The sequence below is a fragment of the Ambystoma mexicanum genome, chromosome 7q (assembly GCF_040938575.1).
Source record: "Ambystoma mexicanum isolate Mex_15411 chromosome 7q, UKY_AmexF1_1, whole genome shotgun sequence".
Classification (NCBI taxonomy): Eukaryota; Metazoa; Chordata; class Amphibia; order Caudata; family Ambystomatidae; genus Ambystoma; species Ambystoma mexicanum.
The window spans coordinates 1,087,713,982-1,087,740,842 of record NC_090941.1 but is presented as its reverse complement, the minus strand read 5'-3'; the positions used below and the strand labels follow the sequence as shown (position 1 = coordinate 1,087,740,842).

The 26,861-nt window shown below is 45.3% G+C and overlaps 1 protein-coding gene across 3 annotated transcripts in view; it reads right to left on the bottom strand.

The window, feature by feature from the left end:
• The window catches only part of LOC138528635 (transient receptor potential cation channel subfamily M member 2-like), a 613,775-nt gene that overhangs the window by 194,843 nt on the left and 392,071 nt on the right, over positions 1-26,861 (bottom strand). The gene's annotated exons all lie outside the window — the stretch shown is intronic.

Genomic DNA, 26,861 nt, shown 5'->3' with positions numbered 1-26,861 from the left:
AACTTCCTTACTTTCCCGTGCTTGACTCTTATTGACAACCAAGACCTGCTCTTCATTACATGGATCCAAACTGATTCTCAGTCCAGCTTGATCTCTCCACCCCAAAACGTCTACTCCTTTTTTAGCTACGTATACTTTTACTTGAGACCGTCTGTCTTTGAATTGAATAATACTCGAGAACCAACCAATCATCTTGATTTTGCATCCCTCAAACCCCCCAGGATTTAATATGTCTGATACTTACATCTTAGTTTTGAGGCCACGTTTTGCTAAATTTTTCCATGTTTTCTTTGTGATAATTGTCCATGGCGAACAACTATCCACTTTCACCTTGAGTTTCCAATTGTCCAGGAATACATCACAACTCGGGCATTTAAATTCTCCATTCGGTGGTTCTCGTATCAGAAACACTCTTTCTTCATCCGATTCCTCTTCTTCTTCCATAATGGCAGAGACTTTCTTCCTCCTTCTACACGTAACAGCGAAATGGCCTCTTATACCACAATTTCCACATTTTTGTCCAAATGCAGGACATTGCCTAGCATAAGCATAATGGCCAGATCTGCCACAATTATAACATCTGTCTCCTTCCCTCTGTTGGTTATGCTGAACCCTTTGATCATTTTGAGCCCTGGGTTCATTCTTCACCCAATTCTTTCCTCTATATGAGTTCCCTTTCTGCTCAGAATCCTTAATTCTGTTATTTCGTCCTGCATTGATTTCACCTTTCTCTTTGTTCTTAAGATTCATCCCACCTCTGTCTTTAGGTCGAATTACATTCACCTGAGCTTGCTATTCTGTTTCCTTCTCTTGCATCTCCTTGCTGCTCTGGCTATGTTTTTGCATACTTTATACAGCTTCTTCTTTCTTGCTTCTCATCTCCTTCGAACACAATTGAGTGTGTTCCACTTGCTTTGCTATGGCTATGGTTTCCGGTAGGGATGGGTTGCCCACTATCCATAATCTGTCCTGAATAATATTATCTTTCGAGTGGATAATAATTTGATCTCTGATCAACTCATCCAGGGTGATGCCATTGCCAAATTGGCACGTCCGTGACAGTACTCTCAATGCAGAGACATATTCTTCAATGCTCTCATGTTCTTTCTGCACTCTGGTACAGAACTTGTATCTGTTTATAGCTACATTGGTTTCTGGAGCATAATACTTGTCCAATTGCCTAATAGCTCTATCATGTTCATCCGCGTCACCAGCTTCATCCACGGTTAATTCTGGCAATTCTCTGAACTTCCTTTGTCCTTCCAACCCCAATGCGTGTAGCAGTAGTAACTTCTTTTTCCGGGATGTGAGTTCCTCCTGTTCTACAGCTTGAACATAATTTAACCAGAACTCTTTCCATTCTGACCACAGGACCACTGGTTGACCAGGAGTTGGAAGAAAACTTGCCGGCGGTTGTATGCTGATGCCTTGCAGCATCCTTAAGTATTAAACTCTTGTATCTTCTTGTTATGCAAATGTTTCTTGTGTAACTCTTGGAATTGCTAAAATCGGTTTATTTGTCAATTGTATACAATATATTCCTCCAAGCACTGTGAGGAGGAGGAGTGGATCACCGTCTACTCCTCATTCTGCCTAGATGTCAGGCAGATCATGTGACTTGTATTATTACGGGTCCTTTCCTCTACTGTGTCAAACTCTCTGTAATGACACACAACCTGTCACGTGGGGGCGGGGCACAGCTCACAAAATTAGGACCCGACTGTCTGCACAAACCAACGCACTGCCAACGCGTTGGTTCGGAGCGTCTGCTCTCCTTCACAGCACAAGCCTGCACCGTGTGGCACAGCAGCTCGGAGCATACGCTCTACATTATTCCCCAAGGTGATCCTGCTCTCCTTTACAGCACAAGCCTGCACGGCGTGGTGCAGCGGTTCGGAGCATCCGCTCTCCGTTGTTTCCCAAAGTGTGCCGGCAACGTCACAACTCAATTACAATCAGCTGCTGTTGCTGCTTTCACCAAAGTCGGCCCGTGGGTTCTCAAGGCGCCGGCATCCTCGTCGCCATTTGATGTATGCGACTACACAGCGAAAGTTATAATTTGTTCTTTATTGTTCGCATACAATAACTTCATGAATGGAGCCGGCGTCCCGCACAGCAGCCTCCAGCCTCACTCGACATCCCTTCTCCAACCGTCCCTGCTCACGTCACCACTCTCCGCGTTCTCTCACACACACTGGCTGGAAACCGCAAGCTTTTACGAGATAAAGCCATCATTAGAATACTACAGTAACCATAACAAGCTAGTGTTACCTGAGAAGCGGATCCCGAGGTAATCATACCAAGCTAGTGTTACCTGAGAAGCATATCCCGAAGTAACCATTCCAAGCTAGTGTTACCTGAAAAGCGTATCCCGAGGTAACCATTCCAAGCTATTGTTACCTGAGAAGCTATCCCAAGGTAACCATACCAAGCTAGTGTTACCTGAGAAGTGGATCCCAAGGTAATCATACCAAGCTAGTGTTACCTGAGAAGCATATCCTGAGGTAACCATTCCAAGCTAGTGTTTCCTGAGAAGCGGATCCCAAGGTAACCATACCAAGCTAGTGTTACCTGAGAAGCGGATCCCAAGGTAATCATACCAAGCTAGTGTTACCTGAGAAGCATATCCCGAGGTAACCATTCCAAGCTATTGTTACCTTAGAAGTGTATCCCAAGGTAACTATACCAAGCTAGTGTTACCTGAGAAGCAGATCCCAAGGTAACCATACCAAGCTAGTGTTTCCTGAGAAGTGGATCGCAAGATAACTATACCAGGCAACCTGTTCTAGTTTCTCACCGCTCACTTTCACAAGCAGAATTGTCTTTTTCCCATGTGGCGGGCAGAATACCATAACTTAAGTTTTGGTGATGTTGATTTCTAGGCCCAGGTCGCCGCATTTATTTCCGAAACACTGGAGTGATGTGCATAAGCCTACCAGGGTTGTTGCCAGGAGTACGTTGTCATCTGCGTAAAACAACGCTAGAATCCTGTCATCCCAGAGGCGAGGTGTGTCCTGGCAGATGCGACAAGTTCCTCTATAATGCAGTTGTTGTAGCTGCAGAAAGGTAGAGGGGCCAGAACACACACCTGTCTGACCCCTCTAGCTACATTCAATGAATTTGTTACATCACCTCCTACATTCCAACGTACCAGAGATGTGTTCTTACTGTATAAGCGTTGGAGCGGTTCCAGTAGTCTATTAGGGATAATTTTGCCACCAACAACTGCCACAGCCGCCTCCTGGGGACACTGTCGAAGGTAGTCTTTAGGTCAATGAAGATTATGCATAGTCTTGCCGTCAGCAGTATAGTATACTTCTGTACAATCAGATGCAGGTCTAATCCCTGGTCCAGTGTGCACAATCCAGATGGGAAACCCACCTGCATGTGACTTAGTAAGCCCTCAGAGTAGTCCCAGGCCTGTATGTTCTACAAGAGTGCCTTTGCATAGATCTTACCAGAACAGGAGGGATATCGGCGATCATTTTCAGACTTGTCCCTCCCCCCCCTTTTTGTATATAGGCACTATTTCTGCTATATGCCACGATCTGGGGATTTTGTTTGTTTTGAGCAGGGCATTGAAGGCCCTCAATAAAATTGGCCCCCATACTCTCACTTCCCCTTTGTATAGATCCACCGGGATTCTATCCTGGTCAGCCACTTTTCCGTCTGTTTGAGACCTAATGGCACCCTCAACATCCTTTAAAGAGGGCTGAAGATGGTGAATCGGGCGCCTGGCAACCATATCTTCAGTTGGGCAGTGAGTCGACCTGCCTTCATATTCTTTATACATTGCCTCAGAATGGCCCTGCCAAGAGTCCGGGGTTAGGCAACCGTGTATGGGGGTGTCACCATCTAGACTTTTATCTGCGATTGTTTTCCAAAAGCCTGCAGATTCTCCTTGCTTAATAGTATCCAGCATTTCTCCCCATTTGTTTGCCAGGAAGTCTTTTTTCTTGTTCTTCAATATGTTTTTGTAGTTGTTTCTTAGTTCCCTAGTGGACTTGGTCTATCTCCTGGTTCAACTTAATATATGTTTTCAGGGATTTTTTGGCTTCACTACACGCACCGTTGAACCAGTTCTCCCGCTTTAGAGTGCCCTCCTTGATAATGGGTTTACAGCTGACCACCCACGGCTGGATGCTTTGGATTAGCTTATCAAAAAGCTCAATCACTTCTTTGTCTCCACAGTTATTGGTAGCAAGTTGTTCAATGTGTATAATAGTCTCTCTATACACTAGACATGCATTCTTTCGATTCCACAGTTTTCAATTTTACTGACCTGTGAGCGTGGCCTATGATCATTAGGCCACTAGTCATAGTGGAGTATGATACCTTTGGGACAGAAGTCATTTTAAGCGATAGTACGAATGGTCAATGGTCGCTATCTTGTCTTTCAAGGACATGAAACTCCTCAGCACGAGTCCATTCACATACCCGTACCGTTGTGGCTATAATATGCGTGATTTGCTGACTGGTCCTTTCTAAGACGGCCATTGCAGGCCCTCAGGTCGAGGCTATTAATGACTCAGGCAGTTTCAACCGCACAGGGATGTGCCCTAGCGAGCGGGCTACTATCTAGACTTGGAAGGCCCCATGCTTCATCTTAATCAGACCAGAGCCCATCCAACAACTCTAAGTTAAAATCCCCAGAACAATAAGCTGGTATGGTCCTTGGTTGGTAACCTCCCAGCTGAGCACACACTCCCGCTGTAGGATAATAGTGTCAGAAGCTTTGGCTAAAGTGGGTCTGTAGTAAAGGTTGAATAGCAACATTCTCGACCCAGCAGGAGTTGTTATGCTTAATTGCTGCAAATCCAGAGAACCGGTATGCAGCTGCTTAATCACCCAGTTCAAATCTGTCTCCACCCAAACCAGAAGGCCCTCATACAGTCTCCCACTTATGCCTTGCTGGACAGAAATGGGTAAGGATTGGTATCCCTGTATCCTAATCTCTTCTGGGGACTATGTTTCCTGAAGGCACACAACACTATGGGACTCTATGAAATTACACCATTCACCGCCCATAAACTGCCTCTTCAGCCCTGCTATTTTCCAGTGCAGGAATTGTATTGCATGGTCCTGATCTACGTTTCACTGGCTATTGTGGGAACGTATTCAGTCAACAGCCTATAAGTCTGCCACAGCCACTTTGTTACCTACGATGATTGTACTTGGGCCGTGGTTACCAGTGTTTGCCATCTCACCGTGTGCTCTGTGGGGAGGAATATTAGGCTTGATTGTGATGTTAGAAGTTGAGGGGCGGTAGATTCTGAGCTCGATCAGTTACAGCCCCTGAGCCAATCGCCCAACTCGAAGGAACACCTGAATGTAGTCATATGGACCCGCCGGCATTCGGTTGTGTCTGCAGTGCGTTATGCCCTCACAAATCACATCAAGACAACCCCTTTTGGTGGCGAAACCAGTGAGTTACTTTATTAATAGGGGCATCCTGTGTTTCGTAAGTATTTACTGGAGTTTTTGGAACATTGTGCAGAACTACAGAGGGGTCTTTGTTATTGACCCTCATGGGACCCCTGAGTAGGGATAGTCTATCACCACCCCTTTCTCTCGGCACCCATGGAGTGTTTTGCAGTAAATAGAGGGGTTTGGGGTGTCGATGAGCAGCCAGGGATTGAGGTTGCTCCTCAGGGCCTACCCATCTGCCGGCACCGCTCCTCCTGGCGTATTTGTTCATGACATCAGTGATTGGGCGCGCCCACTCCTCAGACTCCTGTGTACCAGGAGACCTACCAGATGGGCCAACATTTGAACTTTTGATTGTCTCACCCACCGGGCGAGCAGCCTTAAGAGATGTTTTTTTAAGTTTGGCCACGTGCCCAGGGTAATGCATCACAATTCCACCCAGTCCCTCTACCCCTGCCCTCATGAGCTTTACTTTTAGGTTCGGAACTGTATCTTCTAGAGATGTTATTTCCTGTGTCCACTCTGCTAAACACGAGTCCCCTAAGGGCCCACCCGTGCTTGTACTTGCACTTATGTGTTGCGTGGATAGGCCCATACCCAGAGTGGCCCCCCCTTGAAGGCAAAGTACGTCTTCTCTCGGGCTTCAGTGGCATAGGTGCCTTCCTTCGCTTGGAACCACGTTTTAGCTGGGCTCGGCCCTTCCCAGAGCCTCTAGTCTTCCCGACTTCTCATGACTTGCTTCAGTGCTGCCTTTTTAGCTGGTCAAGTGGCACAGCGAGAGCGCTCGCTTTGACACCTGTGCAGAGTCTGCTAACGCAGGTTCGAATCCCGGCAGGGCCAAACTTAGCCTTTCATCTTTCCGAGATCGATAAGTGAGCACCACACACCGTGGGTAATAATAAGCAGCACTCAAATGCCTGAGGGTTCGTAGTGCTATATAAATACAAAATTATTATTTCTTATCTGCTTTTGTGACAGCTTCTCTGAGTGCAGAGAATCTATTCTTTGGACTTATGGGGGGGGGGGCAACTGAGGCCCCGTGTGCTACCTGCCGGTTCCTGTGGCATCAGAGTTATCTGATCTATAATGAGGATGTCGCCCACAACTTCCAAGTCATTATCGTCACCCTCATATGTGTGCTCGACACGGCAGCGCTGGTTGTTAATACTTGCCTTACCCGCTGGGGGCTGATAGTTCTTCGACCCCTTACTGGCCCTCTCTTGTCCCGGTTTCATATGAGACCAGTAACTCCTTCTGGAGAGCACTTGCCTTACCTACCTTGGTCACCAGGGGGTTGTCAACACTCAGAGGGGTCTCTCCTATCCCCATTATATTCTCATCAGCTGCCGGAATGACACAGTCAGAAGAGGCCACTCTCGGTGGTGGCACTGTACCTCAGTCCTCGATATCATGGAGTAAATCACTGACCTCTGAGATCAAGGCGTTTACCTCATCGATGCGGTTAAACATTTTGTATAATTTGTTTGGACCCTGTCCCTGGGGAGAACGGGGCAACTGCCTTCCTTTTTGACATGGACCCAGTGGGAAATTATTAGCTACTATAAAGTTACTTAAAGTGCAGTACAATGCAATATACAGCAGCCAATTCCTGCTCCGCCACGGGCCAATATTCCCTGTGCAAGATTGCTCACAGTGAGACTTTCCCAAAGTTAACACTGTTACTTGTGCTAAACAGCCAAAGTGCTGAAGTACTAGGATGCAAAAGTGCTACTCTACCATTGCAACCATGGCAACCAAGTAGTCAATAGCAAAAAGGGAAAAGCAGCGATATTATAGTATGTGATCATATAAAGCGCAACATATGCCCGAGGCATCTTGGCACTAGGAGGAGCAGGTGAGGCAAATCCATATTAGAAAAGAAGAGTCTACGCCTGAGGGCTAGATGGTTGGAGGGCCCAAGGCAGTTGGTTCCAGGCTTTAGCGGCTACCACAGAAAAGGCACGCCCACCGGTTTGCACTCGTTGAACACGGGGAACCAAGAGAAGTAGTGCAGCATGTGAGCGTAGGGGACGAGCAGGGACATAATGAACACATTTCTCTTGAAGATACTGCGCTCCCACCTTATAGAAGGCTTGGTTAACCAGGCACATAGATTTAAACAAGATCCGTTGTTCAATCGGAAGCCAGTGCAGTTGTTTCAGGAGTGGGGTCACATGAGTACGGGCCGGAGGACGGAGTATAGCTTGAACTGCTGCGTTTTGGAGTATTTGAATACGATTTAGCAAGTATGGCCGTAGTACAGCGAGTTACAATAATCAGCTGTACCAAGAACCAGTGCTCCTAGTACAAGGGCATGGAGATGATCAGGGATGAAGGGGAGAACCTTCCTCAGCGTACATAGTTTAAAGTGGCCGGCTTTGCAGACTGCGCCAACCTGCTCAGTCATCGTAATCGAAGATGAGAACTTAACCCCCAAATTTCTTACTGTAAGGGAAGGCAATGGAAACGGGCCGAGAGTGGTGTCCAATAGTTGAGGGGGCTGGTTGTGCCGACCACCAGGCCTTGAAACACTTCGCCCTTGAAACACTTGAAACACTTGTGTATAGGCGTGTTACAAATGCCATATCATACCTCTGTTTTGCTTACTCCCAGGAAGGGACATACCTATCCATAAGCACTGTTTACTGTGCTAAAGAGCCAAAGTGCTGAAGTGCTAGGATGCAAAAATGCAACTCTACCATAGCAACCTTTGCAACCAAGTAGGCAAAAGCAAAAGTGACAGAGCAGCAATAACATACTTATCAAGCAATGAATGCAATAATATAATTAATTAGTGTAAAAGAGAAAGCGCATAAAACAGTGCCTCACCCCCCTCCCCGCCCCCCGCACGTGCGCCCTCTATATGACGTAAGGCCTAGTAAAATCGCTGTTCTGTCCTCCCTTGCTCGTCTTGTCGCGCCTAGAAGAAGTTTACAGGCGCGTTATAAATGACTTATCATATCAATATTCTAGACATGTGCAAATCGTTTTCAAGCGCTTTCAAGAATCAAGCGTGAGTAAGGCACCTTTGTTAACCTTTGTCAAGATTTGAAAGTTGGAACTGGTTAAAACACAATGAGGGCAAAACAACGTACTAATGCATTGGGAATACATTAAAAATGGCCATAAAATAAAAAAAAACGGCAACAGTAATACAAATCAAAGGCTTAAAGTCCTAGGTGCCGGTTTTTCATCTAACGGCCCCTGTCCCCATAAGAAGAGTGCCTAATGCAGAGCTGCACATGTGAAGCGAGGCAGGTCCCAGGGCTCGGGGCTGCCAGAGGGATTCCCTTCCTGGGAGTAAAGTGAGAAAGCCCCCATGGCTCGGAGCTGCAGGCGGGATTCCCTTCCTGGGACTAAGCCGAGGCAGGTCCCAGGGCTCGGGCCTGCCAGAGTGATTCCCTTCCTGGGAGTAAGCAGAGGCAGGCCACATGGCTCGGGGCTGCCAGAGGGATTCCCTTCCTGGGAGTAAGCAGAGGCAGGCCACATGGCTCGGGGCTGCCAGAAGGATTCCCTTCCTTGGAGTAAGCAGAGGCAGGCCACATGGCTCGGGGCTGCCAGAGGGATTCCCTTCCTGGGAGTAAGCCGAGGCAGGCCACATGGCTCAGGGCTGCCAGAGGGATTCCCTTCCTGGGAGTAAGCCGAGGCAGGCCACATGACTCGGGGCTGCGAGCTGCAAGAGGGATTCCCTTCCTGGGAGTAAGCAGAGGCAGGCCACATGACTCGGGGCTGCCAGAGGGATTCCCTTCCTGGGAGTAAGCAGAGGCAGGCCACATGGCTCGGGGCTGCCAGAGGGATTCCCAGAGGCAGGCCACATGGTTCGGGGCTGCCAGAGGGATTCCCTTCCTGATAGTAAGCAGAGGCTGCCAGAGGGATTCCCTTCCTGGGAGTAAGCAGATGCAGGCCACATGGCTCGGGGCTGCCAGAGGGATTCCCTTCCTGGGAGTAAGACGAGGCAGGCCCCACAGCTGGGGGCTGCCAGAGGGATTCCCTTCCTGGAAGTAAACTGAGAAAGCCCCCACGGCTCAGAGCTGCCAGGGGGATTCCCTTCCTGGGAGTAAACAGAGGCAGGCCCCATGGCTCTGGGCTGCCAGAGGGATTCCCTTGCTGGGGATAAGCCGAGGCAGGCCACACGACTCGGGGCTGCCAGAGGGATTCCCTCCCTCGGAGTAAGCAGTATAACGGTATATGAGAGTGGCACACTTCTGTGTGTGAGGCAATTAATAGGCGATACACAACAATGTGCCTGAGCTATTTATTGCAGTTCAAAAGGACTGGCATGGCATGGGGGTAAGAAGTGAGAGTTAGGCCTTACTTTTCCAGCAGTCCGACAGTCCATGAAGTCTGGCTCTCCACGCTAAGTGGCAGATGTTCTCACGCAGAGCAGAGTCGGACTGGGGCATAACATTGTCGCTGACACCAATGAAAAAGTGGGCCACATTTGCAAATGGCAATTCATTCCTTTTGTGACAGACTGACTATTACGCAGAGGGATGTTTTTTGATAAAAATGTGCTTTTCCAAGATATGTATTTATTCAGTAATACTGATCAAGGCTATTAGCTGCATAGTGAACTAACCCATCACACTGGCCCACATTGGTCAAAAAAAGTGGGCCACTTTGTCCAAAATAACTGGGCCACACCAGCTTTTAGTGTTTTTGGTTCGGGCATTACCCTATTGCCCCATAGGCCAGCCCGAGCCTAATGCAGAGCAGGGATGTCATTTCACCAAAATACCAGGGCTAGTGGAAGTGAAAATACATGACCCTTGACCTCTGATTACATCATCAGAAGTGATTTCATTTGACTCCACCCCCAAGTGACATCACAGGAATTGATGACACACAACCTTTCACCCCTTGACAAAACAGGAAGTGACATCACATAACATTGTTCTCCATTACACTAAGAAATATATGGTTACAATATCACTGTAATATGATGTACATTTCATACAAGAATGGATAACCATATGTAGCGTTAATATCAGTATGCGTTACCAAATGACTGTTGTAAGCAGACGTCCAACACAATAACTTGGACTATTGTACATCACTCGGGTAAAAATGGTAAATAGAAAGAGAATCTCAGAGAGATCTAAACCTCAAAGCACAGGCATCCCGTGCCTGCAAAGTGTATGGTCACAGACTGGAAACAGCAACTGACCAACACAAGTCCAACCAGAAAAACGATGGTCTGGAGGGTTGCCCAGAGCTGTGCCAGTGGTTATGAATCATTTGAAACCTTCCAGCCATCACCTTTCAGTTGTGCTTAGCTGGTAAGTAACCCACCAGTTTTTTGTTAGATGGGAGATAGAGGGGACAGAAGTGTTGCAGGTCACAGTAAATGAAGTTTTTATTTTATTTCAAAATGTAAACAGCAGCTGCAGCTCCATGACATCACCCCTAGAAAAGGCTGATTTAATTACTTTCTTTGGTCCTTTCTATGTTGCTTAATGCCAGCATCCTCCAGCTTCTAAGCACTGGAACAGGAACTGAACCCATGTTGCAGTGCCTCTTGTTCCCAAAGCAAGTATGTTATAGATGGTTTACTTCAAAGAGGGAGGGCAACTTCATGTAAATAAATTAATCTTCTCACCATTCGTCTATCTACAGTGTGCCTGTGATGCAGGTCTGGCAGATCTGGGTGCAGGTCACACAGTACCCAGTCAGGATTGGTGGCAGAAGCCACTGGGGCACACCACTCTCATCACACGCTGAGTGGCTCATTGGATGTGAAAAGCAGACAACGAGAAACACTGATGAGATTTGCGTTCATGCTGTGCTGCCACTAAGTACTGCAGGCTGCACTTACCCATTCCCAACTAGCTAGACCTAGCCCCCATACCCTTCCTGTACTAGGTATGCGCTGCACAGACAGCCCCGCCTCTGAACCCAACCATTCAGGCATTCTTCACTAATGGACTGCCAACCTGTTAGCAATGATGGCTTCATGGTTTTTCTTGCATCCCTGTTATTTCTTCAGATAACATCTAGATTCCAGTTGAAAAAAGCTGTGGCAGGTGTAGCTGCATTTACAACCAGCTTCTTCAGGTGCAACACAGAACACAGACATCTGCTCTTTCTCCAGCGACCCAGGCGTTGCAAGGACAGGTCTGGGGGTTGCAGAGGGGGATAAAGGGGTAGCGATTGCTACCCCTGGCTACCACCAAATGACATCCCTGACTCAGAGGAGCACTGTCTGTGAGTCAGGACTGTGGGAGGATGGCCCTGCCTCCCGCGCCGTACAGCGCCAAACAGGTAAGGGACGTTTCCCCAATTAATTAATTAAAAAGGCCTAGGATGCTAGCTCCAAGAAACTCTGGACACGGCCTTGTAGGCACAGAGCGAAGCTGTGCCACCAGGTCACTTGTGAGAATGCCAGTATTGGATAGATGTTCTGCCCAGCCCAGCCTTGCCAAGTTAAAAATCCAAAGGGAAAGAGACAGGAGGCCTATGTGAGCAGGTGAAGACTGAGGGTCCATGAAACACACAGAGGCGCTGTAGACGTAAGCTGATGATATACATGCAAATCTATCAACATGTCGCCCCACTCCTTACCAAACCAGCCCAATATGATCATTTGGACATAGACCATATAGATACCATGAACCCTCCACCTTTCAATGCAGCTTTAAAGCAGACCCTTTAACCACCATAAGGAATCCATATCTGTCCTCTCAAAGCTTTCCTTCATTCATGTCTCAGCACTAAGGTTTCCCTTTGGAGACATTAAGACACACTCTAAAAGGTTATATAGCAGAACATAACATCTGATGCAATGAGCGCGTTCAACTCTGCATTCATTCTGGGTCTACCCCTAGTTGTACATTATTCAATCATCAAAACCTCATTCAATCTCCTTGTCCTAAGAACTGTATGTGGCTTCCACCACCCAACCCTAGCCCAGCTGTCATCAGCTCCTTGGGGGAGACCCTAAGCACAAATCTGTCTCTGGTAATGATTACGAGGACAGCATTCCTTAATATTCCTTAACGTTCCTTAACATTCCTTGACATTCCCATTTGTTTTTAGGTCCCAGGTCCTCAGGTTTTGTAGCCGAGTGTTGGGGGACTGTAAGCTGTTCTTGGTGATGGCGTCTGACTTCGCTTTCCAGGATCTTGAAAGGGTGAAGGTGTTCAGGTCTTTGGGGTCTCCTTTGGGTTTTTTAATGGTAGTTGTAATTACTAGATATTTGATGGTTTTTGGAGACCGAGACCTGATTAAATATGTGCACTGAATATCGGCAATGTTATAGCGAGGGATGGGAACATTTACTTGAAGCAGGATGCCAGGAAAGGTGATGGCGGCAGCTCAGATGCTTCGGTCTTGCTTGCACCATTCCGTACGTCATTCCTGATCATTAGGGAGTAGTGCACAGTGGGAGGTGAGGGTCACATAGCAGAGAAAATGGGGTTTAAAGCTGCTCAATACTATATTTGTGCCTTCTTGTGGATTTAAGGGGTCATGTTGCTCTGAAACACAAGGTGAAGACCTTGTACAAGTTCCCAATAGATCTTGACAATGTAATCCAATTTGTTGGTTGCTTTGTCAATCAGTGCAGTTTTTAAGAGATCTATTTATAGAAGACATGTTATCCCCCAGAGAGACTTCCTGGAACTGATGACAGATGGTAATTCTTACTCAACTCAATGGTACTCATTTTGTTGAACTCATAGGATTGAAGGGATGATCGGACTTTCCGGGATGTGTACCTTTCCCATTGTACTTTCCCAATTTGTGCTGCTTTTGTGGATTGATGGTAACATGTCGAGTGTCCTGGTGATGTTAGATCGGTGGCAACCATCTGTCCCACAGTGTACATTAAGCTTGATGTGCTGTACCGACTGTAATGATGGCTTTAAATATTGCGGAAGTCAGTTTTGTATGGGAAGGCACTGATTGCGGTCAGGTGGAGGGACATTATAGAGCGATTGGGGAGTGCGGGCGTGCTGCTGTTTTCTTGAACTTCGATGACTGTTTGATGGGTCTGCAGTGGCTGCATGGAAAGTCTTTCTTTTCTTTAATGGGGATTTCATGGAAAGTATTTCTTCTCTTTAGTGGGGATGCCCTAGAAAGTCTTTCTTCTCTTTATTGGGGATGCCTTAGGGATTGTTTTGGCCGAAGGATGAGGGTCCCTATCTTTACTGTCATCATTCCAGAAGGGATGTCCCTTAGGCTTTCCTCTGTGCAGTTGCACCAGCTACTCATTTTAAAGTGAAGTCCCCTGTCTAGCCCGCACCCCTCATCCATCCAGATGAACACGAGGTACTTCTGTCCTGGTGCCAGAAAGGGTCTCAGTAACGTTGTCAGGCAACAGAAGTCCTCATGCCTCTTTCATGTCCACTTTTCAAAAGAATAAAACTCAGAGGACGGGCTTGGTCTGTTCTGGCTTAGAAGAATTGGACCCAGTTCCACAAGTGCTTAGAAGACATGAAATTTTTTTATCATTCAGCGAAAAATGTAACACCCTCTTTTTTAGGTCCTAATTTGTAATTTAAGTCTTCTGTGAATATGCTACTCAGTTATTGGGCCAATCCTTAATGTGCTTCTTATGTCAAGTGACTATTGCCTGTTTGACATTGCACGCTTTGTTATAGTGCTAACATGCCTTTTTGGTGATTGTGCTTGCTGTATGAAACTCCCCACAAAATACAAAAGGAATGTGGACAGACAATTTAAAACTAGGACTAACTCTCATACAATAGAGTGAATTTAAAGCAATCCTACTAGTAGTACCAATCTGGAGGTGAAACTCCAAACTTACAATTGAAACACTAGTGAAATCCCTACTGAAAAAAGGAGGTAGAAGTAGTGAACTGGAGTGATGAACCTTCTGCCCAGAAACATATGACAAAGTTCTGGATGAAAGTGACATCAAAGAGAAAAATCATTCAACAAACAATTAAAATCTACTGTAATGCATCCCTGCTGGAGTCCATGAAAGCCAACACACACCACAGAGGCTTCATTTGGGACGAATGCCAATTTCAAAGGATTTTTGCAGGAAACAGGAAGACCAACTAATCCAAGACTTTTCCTCAAGGCAAATCAATGGTTACAAAAGCTGCCAGATCCACTAAAAGTAAATGACTGGGCAGTGGAATATTGACTTGAAGGCAACTGCAGTGGCAGATCCAGCGCTTTAAATCAAAAGCTGCCAGATCCACTAAAGGTAAATAGTGGGATGTGGAATATTGAATATTGACTTGACGGCAAGTGCAGTGGCAGATCCAGCGCTTTAAATCAAGAGCTGACATATCCACTAAAAGTAAATACTGGGCAGTGGAATTTTGACTTCAAAGCAAGTGCAGTGTCAATTCACGGCTTTAAATCAAAAGCTTCCAGATTCGCTAAAAGTAAATACTGGGTTGTGGAATATTGACTTGAAGGCAAGTGCAGTGGCAGATCTAGCATTTTAAATCAAAATCTGCCATATCCATTAAAATGATTTACTGGGCAGTGGAATATTGACTTGAAGGCAAGTGCGTTGGCAGATCCAGTGCTTTCAATCAAAAGCTGCCAGATCCACTAAAAGTAATTACTGGGCAGTGGAATATTGACTTGAAGGTAAGCGCAGTGGAAGATCCAGGCTTTAAATCAAAAGTTGCCAGATCCACTAAAAGTAATTACTGAGCAGTGGGATATTGACTTGAAGGTAAGCACAGTGGAAGATCCAGCGCTTTAAATCAAAAGCTGCCAGATCCACTAAAAGTAATTACTGAGCAGTGGGATATTGACTTGAAGGTAAGCGCAGTGGAAGATCCAGCACTTTAAATCAAAAGCTGCCAGATCCACTAAGAGTAAATACTGGGTTGTGGAATATTGACTTGAAGGCAAGTGCAGTGGCAGATCTAGCATTTTAAATCAAAATCTGCCATATCCATTAAAATGATTTACTGGGCAGTGGAATATTGACTTGAAGGCAAGTGAGTGGGAGACCCAGTGCTTTAAATCAAAAGCTGCCAGATCCACAAAAAGTCAATAATGGGCAGTGGAATATTGACTTGAAGGCAAGTGCGTTGGCAGATCCAGCGCTTTCAATCAAAAGCTGCCAGATCCACTAAAAGTAATTACTGGGCAGTGGAATATTGACTTGAAGGCAAGTGCAGTGGCATATCTAGCATTTTAAATCTAAATCTGCCATATCCATTAAAATGATTTACTGGGCAGTGGAATATTGACTTGAAGGCAAGTGCAGTGGAAGATCCAGCGCTTTAAGTCAAAAGCTGTCAGGTCCACTAAAAGTAATTACTGGGCAGTGGAATATTGACTTGAAGGCAAGTGCAGTGGCAGATCCAGCGCTTTAAGTCAAAAGCTGTCAGGTCCACTAAAAGTAATTACTGGGCAGTGGAATATTGACTTGAAGGCAAGTGCAGTGGCAGATCCAGCGCTTTAAGTCAAAAGCTGTCAGGTCCACTAAAAGTAACTACTGGGCAGTGGAATATTGACTTGAAGGCAAGTGCAGTGGCAGATCCAGCGCTTTAAGTCAAAAGCTGTCAGGTCCACTAAAAGGTGCGAGAGACTTTTGACGATGAGAACAAGAGCTGTATGGGGCATTTCAGCACTGTCTATTCAATTAGTATTTATATGTATTGCGATAGAGGACCCTTTGCATATGAGGATGAATGGCTGACTGAGCAATTGCAGGTTCTAGTATCATGCATTAGTAAATTAGATGCACAGAGAGATGTATTAACCTGGTGGAGTAGAGGGATGTTGGTCCAGCATGAGGGAACAGCAGAGACTCACAGTGATTACACATGACAATATCACACTCTCACCTTAACCAAACAGGTCAACGCCACAGCATCTGCAGCAGCGTCCACCTCTGAGCTTATCTATGCCTGTAGACCCTTCCTGTCATCCGACAGCTGTGTCATGCTGGCCAGAGCCTTTGTACTGTCTAGATTAGACTACTGCAATGCCCTCTACACTGCCCTCTACACTGGCAGCCGCAACATCAACAAAAATTGTAGGTGATCCAAAATAACACATTAAGAGCAGCCCTGAAAATATCACAATGTTGAGACAGAACGTACACTGCTTACCAGGCCAAGAGCGAATACTATTCACATGGCTGTCAAACTCAGCCCCCAAGTACCTATCCAATAAATTCACCCTCTACCAATCTAACAGACCCATGCGTTCATCCTACTCCCACTTACTCACTATCCCCAGATTCAAATGACAGAAACCGGGGCGGGGGGGGGGCAGGAGTTTCCCAGTGTTAGCTGCCAAACACTCGAACGCTCTGCCACCATCATTAAGATCGGAATCCTTATTTTGGTAATTCCGTAAAAGCTTGAAAACCTGGCTCTTCACACAAGATTTGCTAAAGTAATTCCCTATCACAGCAACTTCAACTGTATGCATGACTCTGTAACCTAACATGCATGATGTATTGTTCATTTCCATGCATATATGTACTTTGCTATACTGCCAAGAACCAGTGCCCAGAGGCCTCAGGGCTCGGTGCGCTTTACAGTGTAAAATAAATAAATAAATAAATAAATAAGGTGGAGGGTCAGAGGGGCTAGCAGATCGCTGGATTTGTAGACAATAGAAGGGCGTTCCAGAGGCAGGGATTGCAAGGAGGCGGGGCGGAGGGGTGGGTGACGATTGAGGGAGGTTGAAGATGGGGCAGGTAGCACAGTTAATTATTATCATTATTATTATTATATTTATTGAGCACAGACCTACCTTCCAGAATCAACAAAGTGCTTTACAGAGGTGTACAACAGTACAGATCCATAACGCAGCACTTTATAGGGGTAAAAACAGAACATATTTACAGCGGGGGGGTAGGATAGAGAGGTGCACAGCGGAGGGGTACAGCTGTACTGGGTGGCGGGGAGGAGAGGGGCAGATGGCGTCTAGCGAGTCAGATGGTGTAGGGGACAACGTGATGACCTAGGAGTTGAGAAGGGATGCTCCTTGAAGAGGTGGGCCTTGAGTTCCTATCTGAATTGTAGGAGCGTGGGGGGAGCCTGATGCTGCTGGGGAGGAGGTTCCATAGACTTGGGGCGTATGGGCTGGCATCTTCTAACAGTAGTACAGTGCTGTGAGTTACGGTCTGCACATCGCTATAGTCTAGATGGCAACTCATTCACCCCACGTTCATAGGCTCGCAAAGTGAAGTACTTTCTCAATTGGGATGTATGATAGGTTATTTATAACACGCTTGGGGTTTCTAAGCGTGGACCCATGGATCGACCAGTGTTGCCCCGTGTCGTCTTGCTTCCAAGGTGAAAAGCTGTGGGGAACCTTTATAATGGACACTCTTAACAGTGGACCTCAGCGCCCTTCGTATAGATAGTGATTGTCGCATGGATTGTGCAACAACGGAGAAAAATATGGTTCCTCTGTTTTAGAAACTAAAAATGAAGAAGGTAGTTGTACATATTCCTTCATGCGCCAATTTTAGTTAAATGAAAAAAAGAGACTCCACTCAATTGGAATATAGTGATTGTGAATTTGTATTATTTAGAACGAGTGCCCTTTGTGTCACAGTTATCACAAAGGGCACTTGTTCTAAATAATACAAATTCACAATCACTATATTCCAATTGAGTGGAGTCTCTTCTTTTCATTTAACTAAAATTGGCGCATGAAGGACTAAGTACAACTACCTTCTTCATTGTTGCTTCCAAGGTGAGCACGTTGCCGCAGAGCTATTCTCCCGAGACAAGGGAGCTATCCTCCAGAGGGATTGAGGGATAGAGGGGCAGTCGCAGGAAGAGGCTGCAGCAGCAGTCAGACCTGCTGTGGGTGAGTGTACATGAGGGTCTTGGAAGAGTGAAAGGTGACATTAGGGCGATTTTATAGACGTGCAAAAGGTGAACCCTGCAGCCATCAAAGTGGACGTGATACCTGCTGTAGTTTCTGTCAAAGAGAACCCACAAATGCGAGCCAAGGAGCGTGGGGTGAATGAGCGCATACCAACATTATAGAGATGTACAGACCGCAACTCACAGCACTGCGCTACTGTTAAAAGACGCCAGCCCAAACGCTGGCCACCCACACCCTGGACGGCGCTCCCGGATCCCGAGCTAGGTTTGCACTTTAAAAGCAAGAAAATGGAATAAGGAAAGATACAGGCTAGCAAAGGAGGAGGACGCCCCCGTGCTTCCCTACCCCCCGTCTCCTTTGGGTACATTGCATTGAAATGTATAGTTAATATCGAAAAAAAATAGTTTTATTAGTGTGATATAGTTATTAAAGCTTTGCACACATACACCTAAATAAAATTACAGAAACATGTTACATAAAACATCAATAAAGAAGAAAGATGAGCAATAAACACAGTAAGAACAACTTCTAAAAACACATATAGCACGTTTCCTATATCTACACGTGCCAACAATTAAACTATCCATCATCATCATTCTTGGCAAACCATGAATGCCATTTTGATAGATTCCAATGAGTTCACAACCACTGGACAGCAATCGTTCAAATTCCCAACATTTAATTCTATCCGCACTTAAACCCAGAGTAAGACACTACTGCTACTCACTCCCCAAAGGATGGTCGCCGGGGCAGTGCTGGCGGGAGGGTATTAAGCTTCCCTCCCGCTACCATCCATACCCTTGTTATAGCTAAGATCATCATAGATGTGTCCTGTCTTTGATGGTCGTTCCCTGCGTGCAATTGGGCGCCGCAATGCCTGCAGGCTACCGGCGCGGTATAAATAAATAATAAATAATAAACAAGCACCTGGGACACAACGTGAAAGACCTCCCGCTGAATCTCACTAAGATTCTCTTTTTTTTTTTTTTTTTTGTTTTTTTTCAAGAGTGATTCTTTTTAGTTTGGAACAGTTGCAGGCTTGCAGCCACAATCAACACACATGGAAATAACAGTCATTACATTGGTGGACAACTATACATCTATGTGTTCTCTTCATATTAAACTCTACCTGAGGGCATTCACTAATAATACATTATGGGTAAGACAAACATTGACATACATTATATATTGCTATATAACAGTGCTCTGTTAAATCATAATCCACTAGAAAACACATTCACATACCAAAAACACAAAATTTCTACTTATGTATAACAATGGTCATAGAATACCCAAGCCCATATAACAAATATTACATTTACTCAAAAATATAACATATTTACAAAAAAAGAACATTGAAGAATGTATGTTACCAAGGAAAAGGGAATATGGAAAAAGTGAGAAAAAAACGTTATAAATGCTTTAAAATGCTATGCATGTTTCTGGAAAGTGGTCGGCCTCTTTTTTTTTTTTTTTTTTTTTTTTTTTATTTATTTATTTATAAGTATATACAAAAACGACATCATAGTACAGAGGAACAACAACAAGGAATGGAAAAACCGGATTACATAAAGTCATTGAACATGTTCCAAACCTTTTCATATGAAGACAACTTACATTTCAATTTGTAGATCATTTTTTCTGTTCTAGACAGGCTATGCATTTCTTGAACCCATTCCTCAAATGACGGACGGATCCGACCCTTCCATCCTCGAAGGATCAACCTTTTAGCAACAATGGTTGCCATGAAAAGCCATTTCTTGAGGGAAGAGCTGACTTCGGCCAGCTCAGAATCTTCCCCTAGGATCATTGTCTTAAAGTCCAGGACACACTCTTCACCCATAATTCTGACACACACATCACAAATGTCTATCCAGAAGGCCCTGACCCTCTCACAGGCCCACAGCATGTGTTCCAATGATCCCACTTCCTGAGCACAACCCCAACAATCCGCATTGTCAGACATGCCCCTTTTATGTAGCGTTTCCGGACACCAATACACACGATTCAGGATCTTAATTTGTCTAGACCTTTCGCCCAGATTTAGCGAACATAATGAGACATTTCCGCATATATTCTGCCAGGTCTCAAGATCAATATCAGACCCGATTCTCTCGCTCCACACTTCCCGTAAATTGTCATTGCTCCGAAAATAGGACACAAAAAGTTTGTACAACCTACTGGCCAAACCACCTCCCTGCCCATTAGAATCCGTCAGAAAAATAGTTATGTCAAAGGAGTCAGACCAGTCCACCTCACCAACAGACCTCTTGAGTCGTCTATAAGCCGAGTCTGACAAATCCTCAAAACTCCATCTCTCTCTCAGTTCAGCAGCAGTCAGCCACCGAACATCATTGCCCAAGTCAGAGACCTTTTTAACATTCATTAGGAACCATTCGGGCCAAAAAATTGTCCTGGAGTTATCTCTAATCTTAGGATTCAGCCAGATAGAGGCATTCTTATACTTAAAAGCGTCCCTACCTAACAATGTCAAGACCTCAATCCAAGAGTTGCGCAAAAAGGACGTGGTTAACAAACTACCACCCGGAATCTTTGTGTTAGTGGTCAACAGTGCCTCCGGGCCCAGTGGCCCATATGCATTCGACTCCGCCACCGCCCAACTGTCCAGTTTACCATCCAAAAACGGAACAAAAGAATGAGCAGAAAATGCTAAATGGTAGGCCTTAAAATTCGGAACTCCTAGACCACCCAAACAAATCGGACGCTGTAGTTTCCATAGACAAAGTCTGGGCGGTTTCTTGTCCCATAAAAATTCTTGAATAAGGCGGTCAAGATCTTTCCAATAACTACACTTTATTCTTAGAGGGAGCATACTAGTTATAAAGTTTATCCTGGGAGCCAAATTCATTTTCAGGGCATTGACTTTACCCCACAGTGAAAGATTAAGTAAAAACCACCTTTCCAAAACCAGTCTGCAATCTCGTACCAGCACACTCATGTTTTCATCAACCATACGGGAAACTGGAACTGTTAACCATACCCCTAAGTAGCGTAAGCGCCCATCACACCAAGTAAACCCCAGCCCCTCGACCAGGGACTTATCACATCTGCTGGACAGAGGCAACACTTCTGACTTCAGGCGGTTAACCTTGTATCCCGAACAATCATGAAAATCCGACAATATCCTCATCAGGCATGGCAGTGACATATCCAAATTCTGCAACACCAATAAGAGGTCATCAGCATAAAGCCATGCCTTTTGCACCACGCCCCAACAGTCAATGCCCTGTAAATTTGGCTCATTCTTTATGCAGGTAGCGAGAGGTTCAATCGCTAAAATGAATAACAGAGGAGAAAAAGGACAACCCTGTCTCGTGCCCCGCTTCAAACGAAAAGGTTCAGACACCACTCCATTAGTCTTAACGTCAGCCGTCGGACTGGCATATAAAAGAGCTACCCAGGAAATAAAATCCTCCCCCAGATTCATCACCCTCAACACCGAATATAGATAATTCCAATCAACTCTGTCAAAAGCTTTTTCAGCACCTAAGGACAGGATGGCTGCATCACCGACCAATCTGTCCGCCAATTCCATAGTTACCAATAATTTCCTGATATTACTGGACGTACGTCGACCCCTCATGAAACCAGATTGTTCTTCCCCGACCAAAACCGGCATGAACTGACCTAAGCGTAAAGCAAGAACCTTGGCCAAGATCTTGTTATCTGTATTGATAAGGCTGATTGGACGATAACTAGCTGGTTGATTGCAATCCTTATCCTTTTTTAAAAAGACCGAAATCGAAGCATGGCTAGTACTCTTAGGTAACGACCCAACAATTCTGCTTGACGCAAACATATCTCTCAGGAGTTCCAAGGCCGAGTTCGGGAGGACCCTGTAAAATTCACATGGAAGGCCATCCGGTCCCGGAGATTTGCCCACATTCAGCCCGGATATTGCGCCTTTAATCTCCTCTATTGTTATCATTTCACCTAGAATATCACGCTCAGCATTCTGGATCTTAGGTAAATTCAAATCACCAAAAAACCTCTCACCCCTACCTGTGATACCAGCCTCATCGCCATACAGATTCTCATAAAAATCGCGGAATATTGAGTTGATTTTAATCGGATCAAAAGTGATTCTACCCTCCTTGTCAAACATAGAAGCTATAGCCGAATCGGAGATCCTTTTTCGCAACCTGTATGCCAGCCATCTGTCGCAACGCTCCCCTTTCTCAAAATATGTACACCTAGAGTAGAACAAACTACGTTCGGACCTCATAGACAAAAAATCTTCCATTTCTTTTTTGAGTTTTTTTAATTCAGCTTGTTTCACTGAATCTGACGAATCAAGCATCAGATCACGAGAAATTTCACTAATACGTATGTCAAGTCCACGCCTCTTACCCTCTTCTCTCTTCCGTTTACCACTAGACAGTCCCAGACACACACCTCGCATACAGCACTTAAAGGCCTCCCATGTATTTGCCACACTGATCTCCTCTGAGCGATTCTCCCTTACAAAGAAATCAGCTTCGGAAACGATCCGGTCCAAAATATCATCATCCAATAGAATAGAGGTATTCATTTTCCATGAGAAACTCCTTTTAATCTGAAATTTAAGTCTTAATTGCAACACAACTGGGGCATGGTCACTCAATACAATATTACCGATATCGGAAGAAACCCAACTGTCTGAAACAGTCCCACCAGTGAAAAACATGTCCAGTCTAGAAAACACTGCATGTGCACTGGAATAAAAACTGTATTGCCTCGTATCTGGATGCTCAAGACGCCATATGTCATTCAAACTATGTTCCTCTAAAAGCGACCTAAGTGCCCGGTGATGATAATCGCAACGAAGTACACGGCTATTCTGACTCTTATCCATCTTTGGATCAATCACTGTATTAAAATCGCCACCAAGCAGAACATTAGAATTATTCAACTCTAAAAGAGTCTGTGCCACCATTCTGAAAAAGGATCCATCATCCACCGTAGGAGCATACACATTGCAGAGGGTTAACAATTCCCCCTGAATCTCAATCAATAACGCAATCATCCGACCTTCTTTGTCTGCAATTTTGCGTATAACTTTCATAGGCAATTTCTTTCTAAACAAAATGACCACCCCCCTCGATCTGGATGAAAAGGAAGAGCCAACAGCGACACCAACCCACTCCCTCTCCAGCCTAGAAATTTCATCCTCCAATATGTGAGTCTCCTGTATAAAACATATGTCTGCATGCATGTCTTGCAACATTTGAAATACCTTCTTTTTCTTGAACAGGTTATTGATCCCATTCACATTCCAGGAGATAATACGTAAGTCATCAGAAGTCCCACCTGAGCGGGAAGTCATCATCACACTCTGAATATCTAAGACATCAAACGTGAAAAAAACACAAAGAAAACTAAAGAAAATATGTAAAAAATAAAAAGAACGAACAAGACAGTGAAGTCTATTCAGCCAAAAAGCAAATCTGAACAACATTGAGATCCATCCCCAGGACCCCTCCCAATGATACAATAAAACCATCCATATATACATCAGAAAAACTGTTTCAAGAAAATATAGCAATATTAGTAATTAAAAGAAAACCCAACATCCCGGGTCAATCCTCAAAAACCCCACTAACATGAAATCGTGAAAGGCAAATCACAGAACCACAGAATAGGTACCCCAAAACATCACCACTGTGAAAAAATTCTAACCCCACCTCCGGAAACAACCGGTTCCAGAACAAAAGATATGGAATCAAATCCAGTACTCAGCCCCAACATTGAAAAATCAAGAAAAGTCAGGAGAAAAAAAACATAAGAAGGCCATAGAGGGCTACTAAAAATGCCTATATATACTATGTAGAGCACGGTAGCCATGGAGTTCACTGTTGTCCAGACAATGACATGAAGCCTCAATTAGCAGTGGCAATACAAGGAAACACGGCTCACCAAGACACCCCACCATATGGAGCGAATTCAATAAACTAACGGTGTATAATACAGAAGAGAACCAGCAAGGCAGATTGAACGTCCACCTATAACCCAGTTCACATCCGTTCCCTACCCTGTGTGTGACTCAAATGTCTCACATATCTCACATATCTACTGAAAAGAGTTATAGAGTGAGACAGGAAAACAAGTGCTGAGAAAAAGGAAGTGAACTGAAGCTACCATAGTCACATCTGTAATACATAAATTTACATGGGGAGAAGTTCGATACAATACCCTACTACTTCTTATGCAGGCTGCTGTCTGTGCATGAAGCAGTCTTAAATTTCATAAACCCTCCAGCCGCATGAAGAACTGGAATTCAATGATGACCAACCACCCGCCCAGTGCATCTAAAACTAAGAGGGTAGCATTTCAGCTAGTTCAACCCAGCCATAGCCCTGATTGCACACCCAAGTCCAGCAATGACTGTTAATCTCACATCTGTTTAAGTTTTTGTTCCAAACCAACACCCTGAGTCACATTCAAGGCACCAGCCGTGAAGTCGTGATAGCCAAAAAGGGAAGAACCACCTCTCGGGCAGCTCCTCCCCGGTGCGACACCGGTGCCATGGTCAAGAAAGTCATCCGGAGTGAAATGCCCCAGTGGTCGATTCGAACATGAACCCATCGGCCAAACAGGAAGCTGGGTGAGCAGAGCAGGAGGGGGGAGCGCATATTTCCCTGTCTACCACTGAGGCTCCGCAACACACGCACTGGCAACACGTACCTCCGAAGTTCATCCGGCCATTGAACAACTGTAGTCCCGTGAAGCGGAGCTTCTCCACACGAACTCGCAGTTACACGACAGCAGCATGCATCTCGTGTGTGCACAGGCTTGCAGGATGCGTGCATGCGCCAGGTGGGCTTACCCGTCGTGGACGGCAGCGCGCAGGTCCTGGATCGACCTCACGTTCAGCAGGAAGAGGGCCTGGGTGTAGTAGAAGCAGGTCGTCCCGAAGCAGATCCTGTACACGGCAGAGTAGCCCACCAGCAGCTCACAGGCCTCTCCCCCGGCCAGGTGGTCACATTGCGCCGAGTGAGAGCAAGAGAACAGGGGGGTTACATGGAGCGTCCGGTTCCCGTCAGTGATCGGCGAGAACGTGATGACGCATTCACGCACACATCACGTGCGTCAAATTTGCAAGGTCCCTTTCTCTCGCCATTCTCGACCGGCGAATATCCAGAAACACACCGTTCCATCAGATGAACATGACGGTGGGGGGTTCTATGCAATTTTTCAAAAAACGCAAACTGCCAAATCAGCGGCGCCATTTTAAGAACCGAAAAAAAACGAAAATATAAAAATAAAAATGTTGGAAAAGAACCGGCACAGTGGTGGGGGGGGAGACTAATAATAATGTCACTCACTGTTCATAGGTGGTGCTGGCAGGCCCCTTTTGTATGTTTCTAGCCAGTCCAAAGCTAGTGCAGGATCAGATGTGTTTCTGTCCCCATCAGGAAACACAATAGTTAGGACATTATTCCTGCTAAGAAAGGCTTTTAAAGTAAGCTGACTAGCCAGTTCTTTAGCACTCCGGAAAGACCTTCTCCTATGCAGGATCTCCTTAGGATAGTCAGGGTAGATATAGACAGATCTACCTTTAAATAGGGCATTCCCAACCTGTCTGGCTGCTCTCATCACACGCTCTTTGGATCTTATATGTAAAAAGGTGACCAAAACATGCCGAGCCCGATTCCCTTGATGTTTACCAATCCGGAATATATTATCAATGTCCTCAATCCTGATGAAAGAGCACTGGAAACTATCTTTAAAAACTTGTAAGACCAGGGAAGGCAAGTCTTCTTCATCTCCATTTGAATCCTCCACACCAACTATCCTGATGTTTCTAGCCCTGATTCTCATTTCCAAATCCAAGCGTTGTTCCCTTTCAGTCTTCAAGTCAGATTGTAGGTTCTTATAAGCCTGGAAGCTCCCTGCAATCTCAGAGCTCATAGTTGAAGAGGATTTTTCCAGTTCTGTGACTCTGCCATCCAGCTGACCGGTCTTCAGATTGAGTTCAGCCATTGTCAGTTTAATATCACTGACATCCTGGGCCACCTGAAGAATGGTTTTGTAGACATCTCCAAGGCTAGGGGTTTCTTCCATCTCAGGAACCTGCTTAGATTTCTTTGAGGCTGGGTTTTCTGCTTCCACAATCTTCTTCTTGGAACTCATTATAATTTCAATATAAATAGCTTCAGGGAGAGGTCCAGAGCAGTTGAGTTAAGCTGCTACTCCACTGCCAGCCATTCTAGAATCCTCACTAAGATTCTCAACAAGCGGCCCCTTGATAATTTATGTTGCGCAATCAGAATAAAAGATGCTATTATTATCCATCTAATTATTATATGGGTTATATAACCTTGGAATAGGAAATACGGAAGCTGAATTTGCTGACTTTGGCCCTGAGACCTATGGAACATACAGGGTTCACCGAAAAGGAGGCGCAAAACTATCTCACTGGTCCCAGACTCTTTGGGCTCGTGCTGGATAGACACATGACTTTCTACTCAGGCTTACCTGGACAAAGGTTGGACACACCATAATGCATGGAAGAGTTCTACTATAGTACAGAGAAATTCAAGGGCTTGAGTGCGGCTTCGACTTCAAGCCCCCATTCTCCATGTGTACCTACCCCAACATCCTGTGCGGTAAACTCAAAGCAATGATATAATAGGTTATTA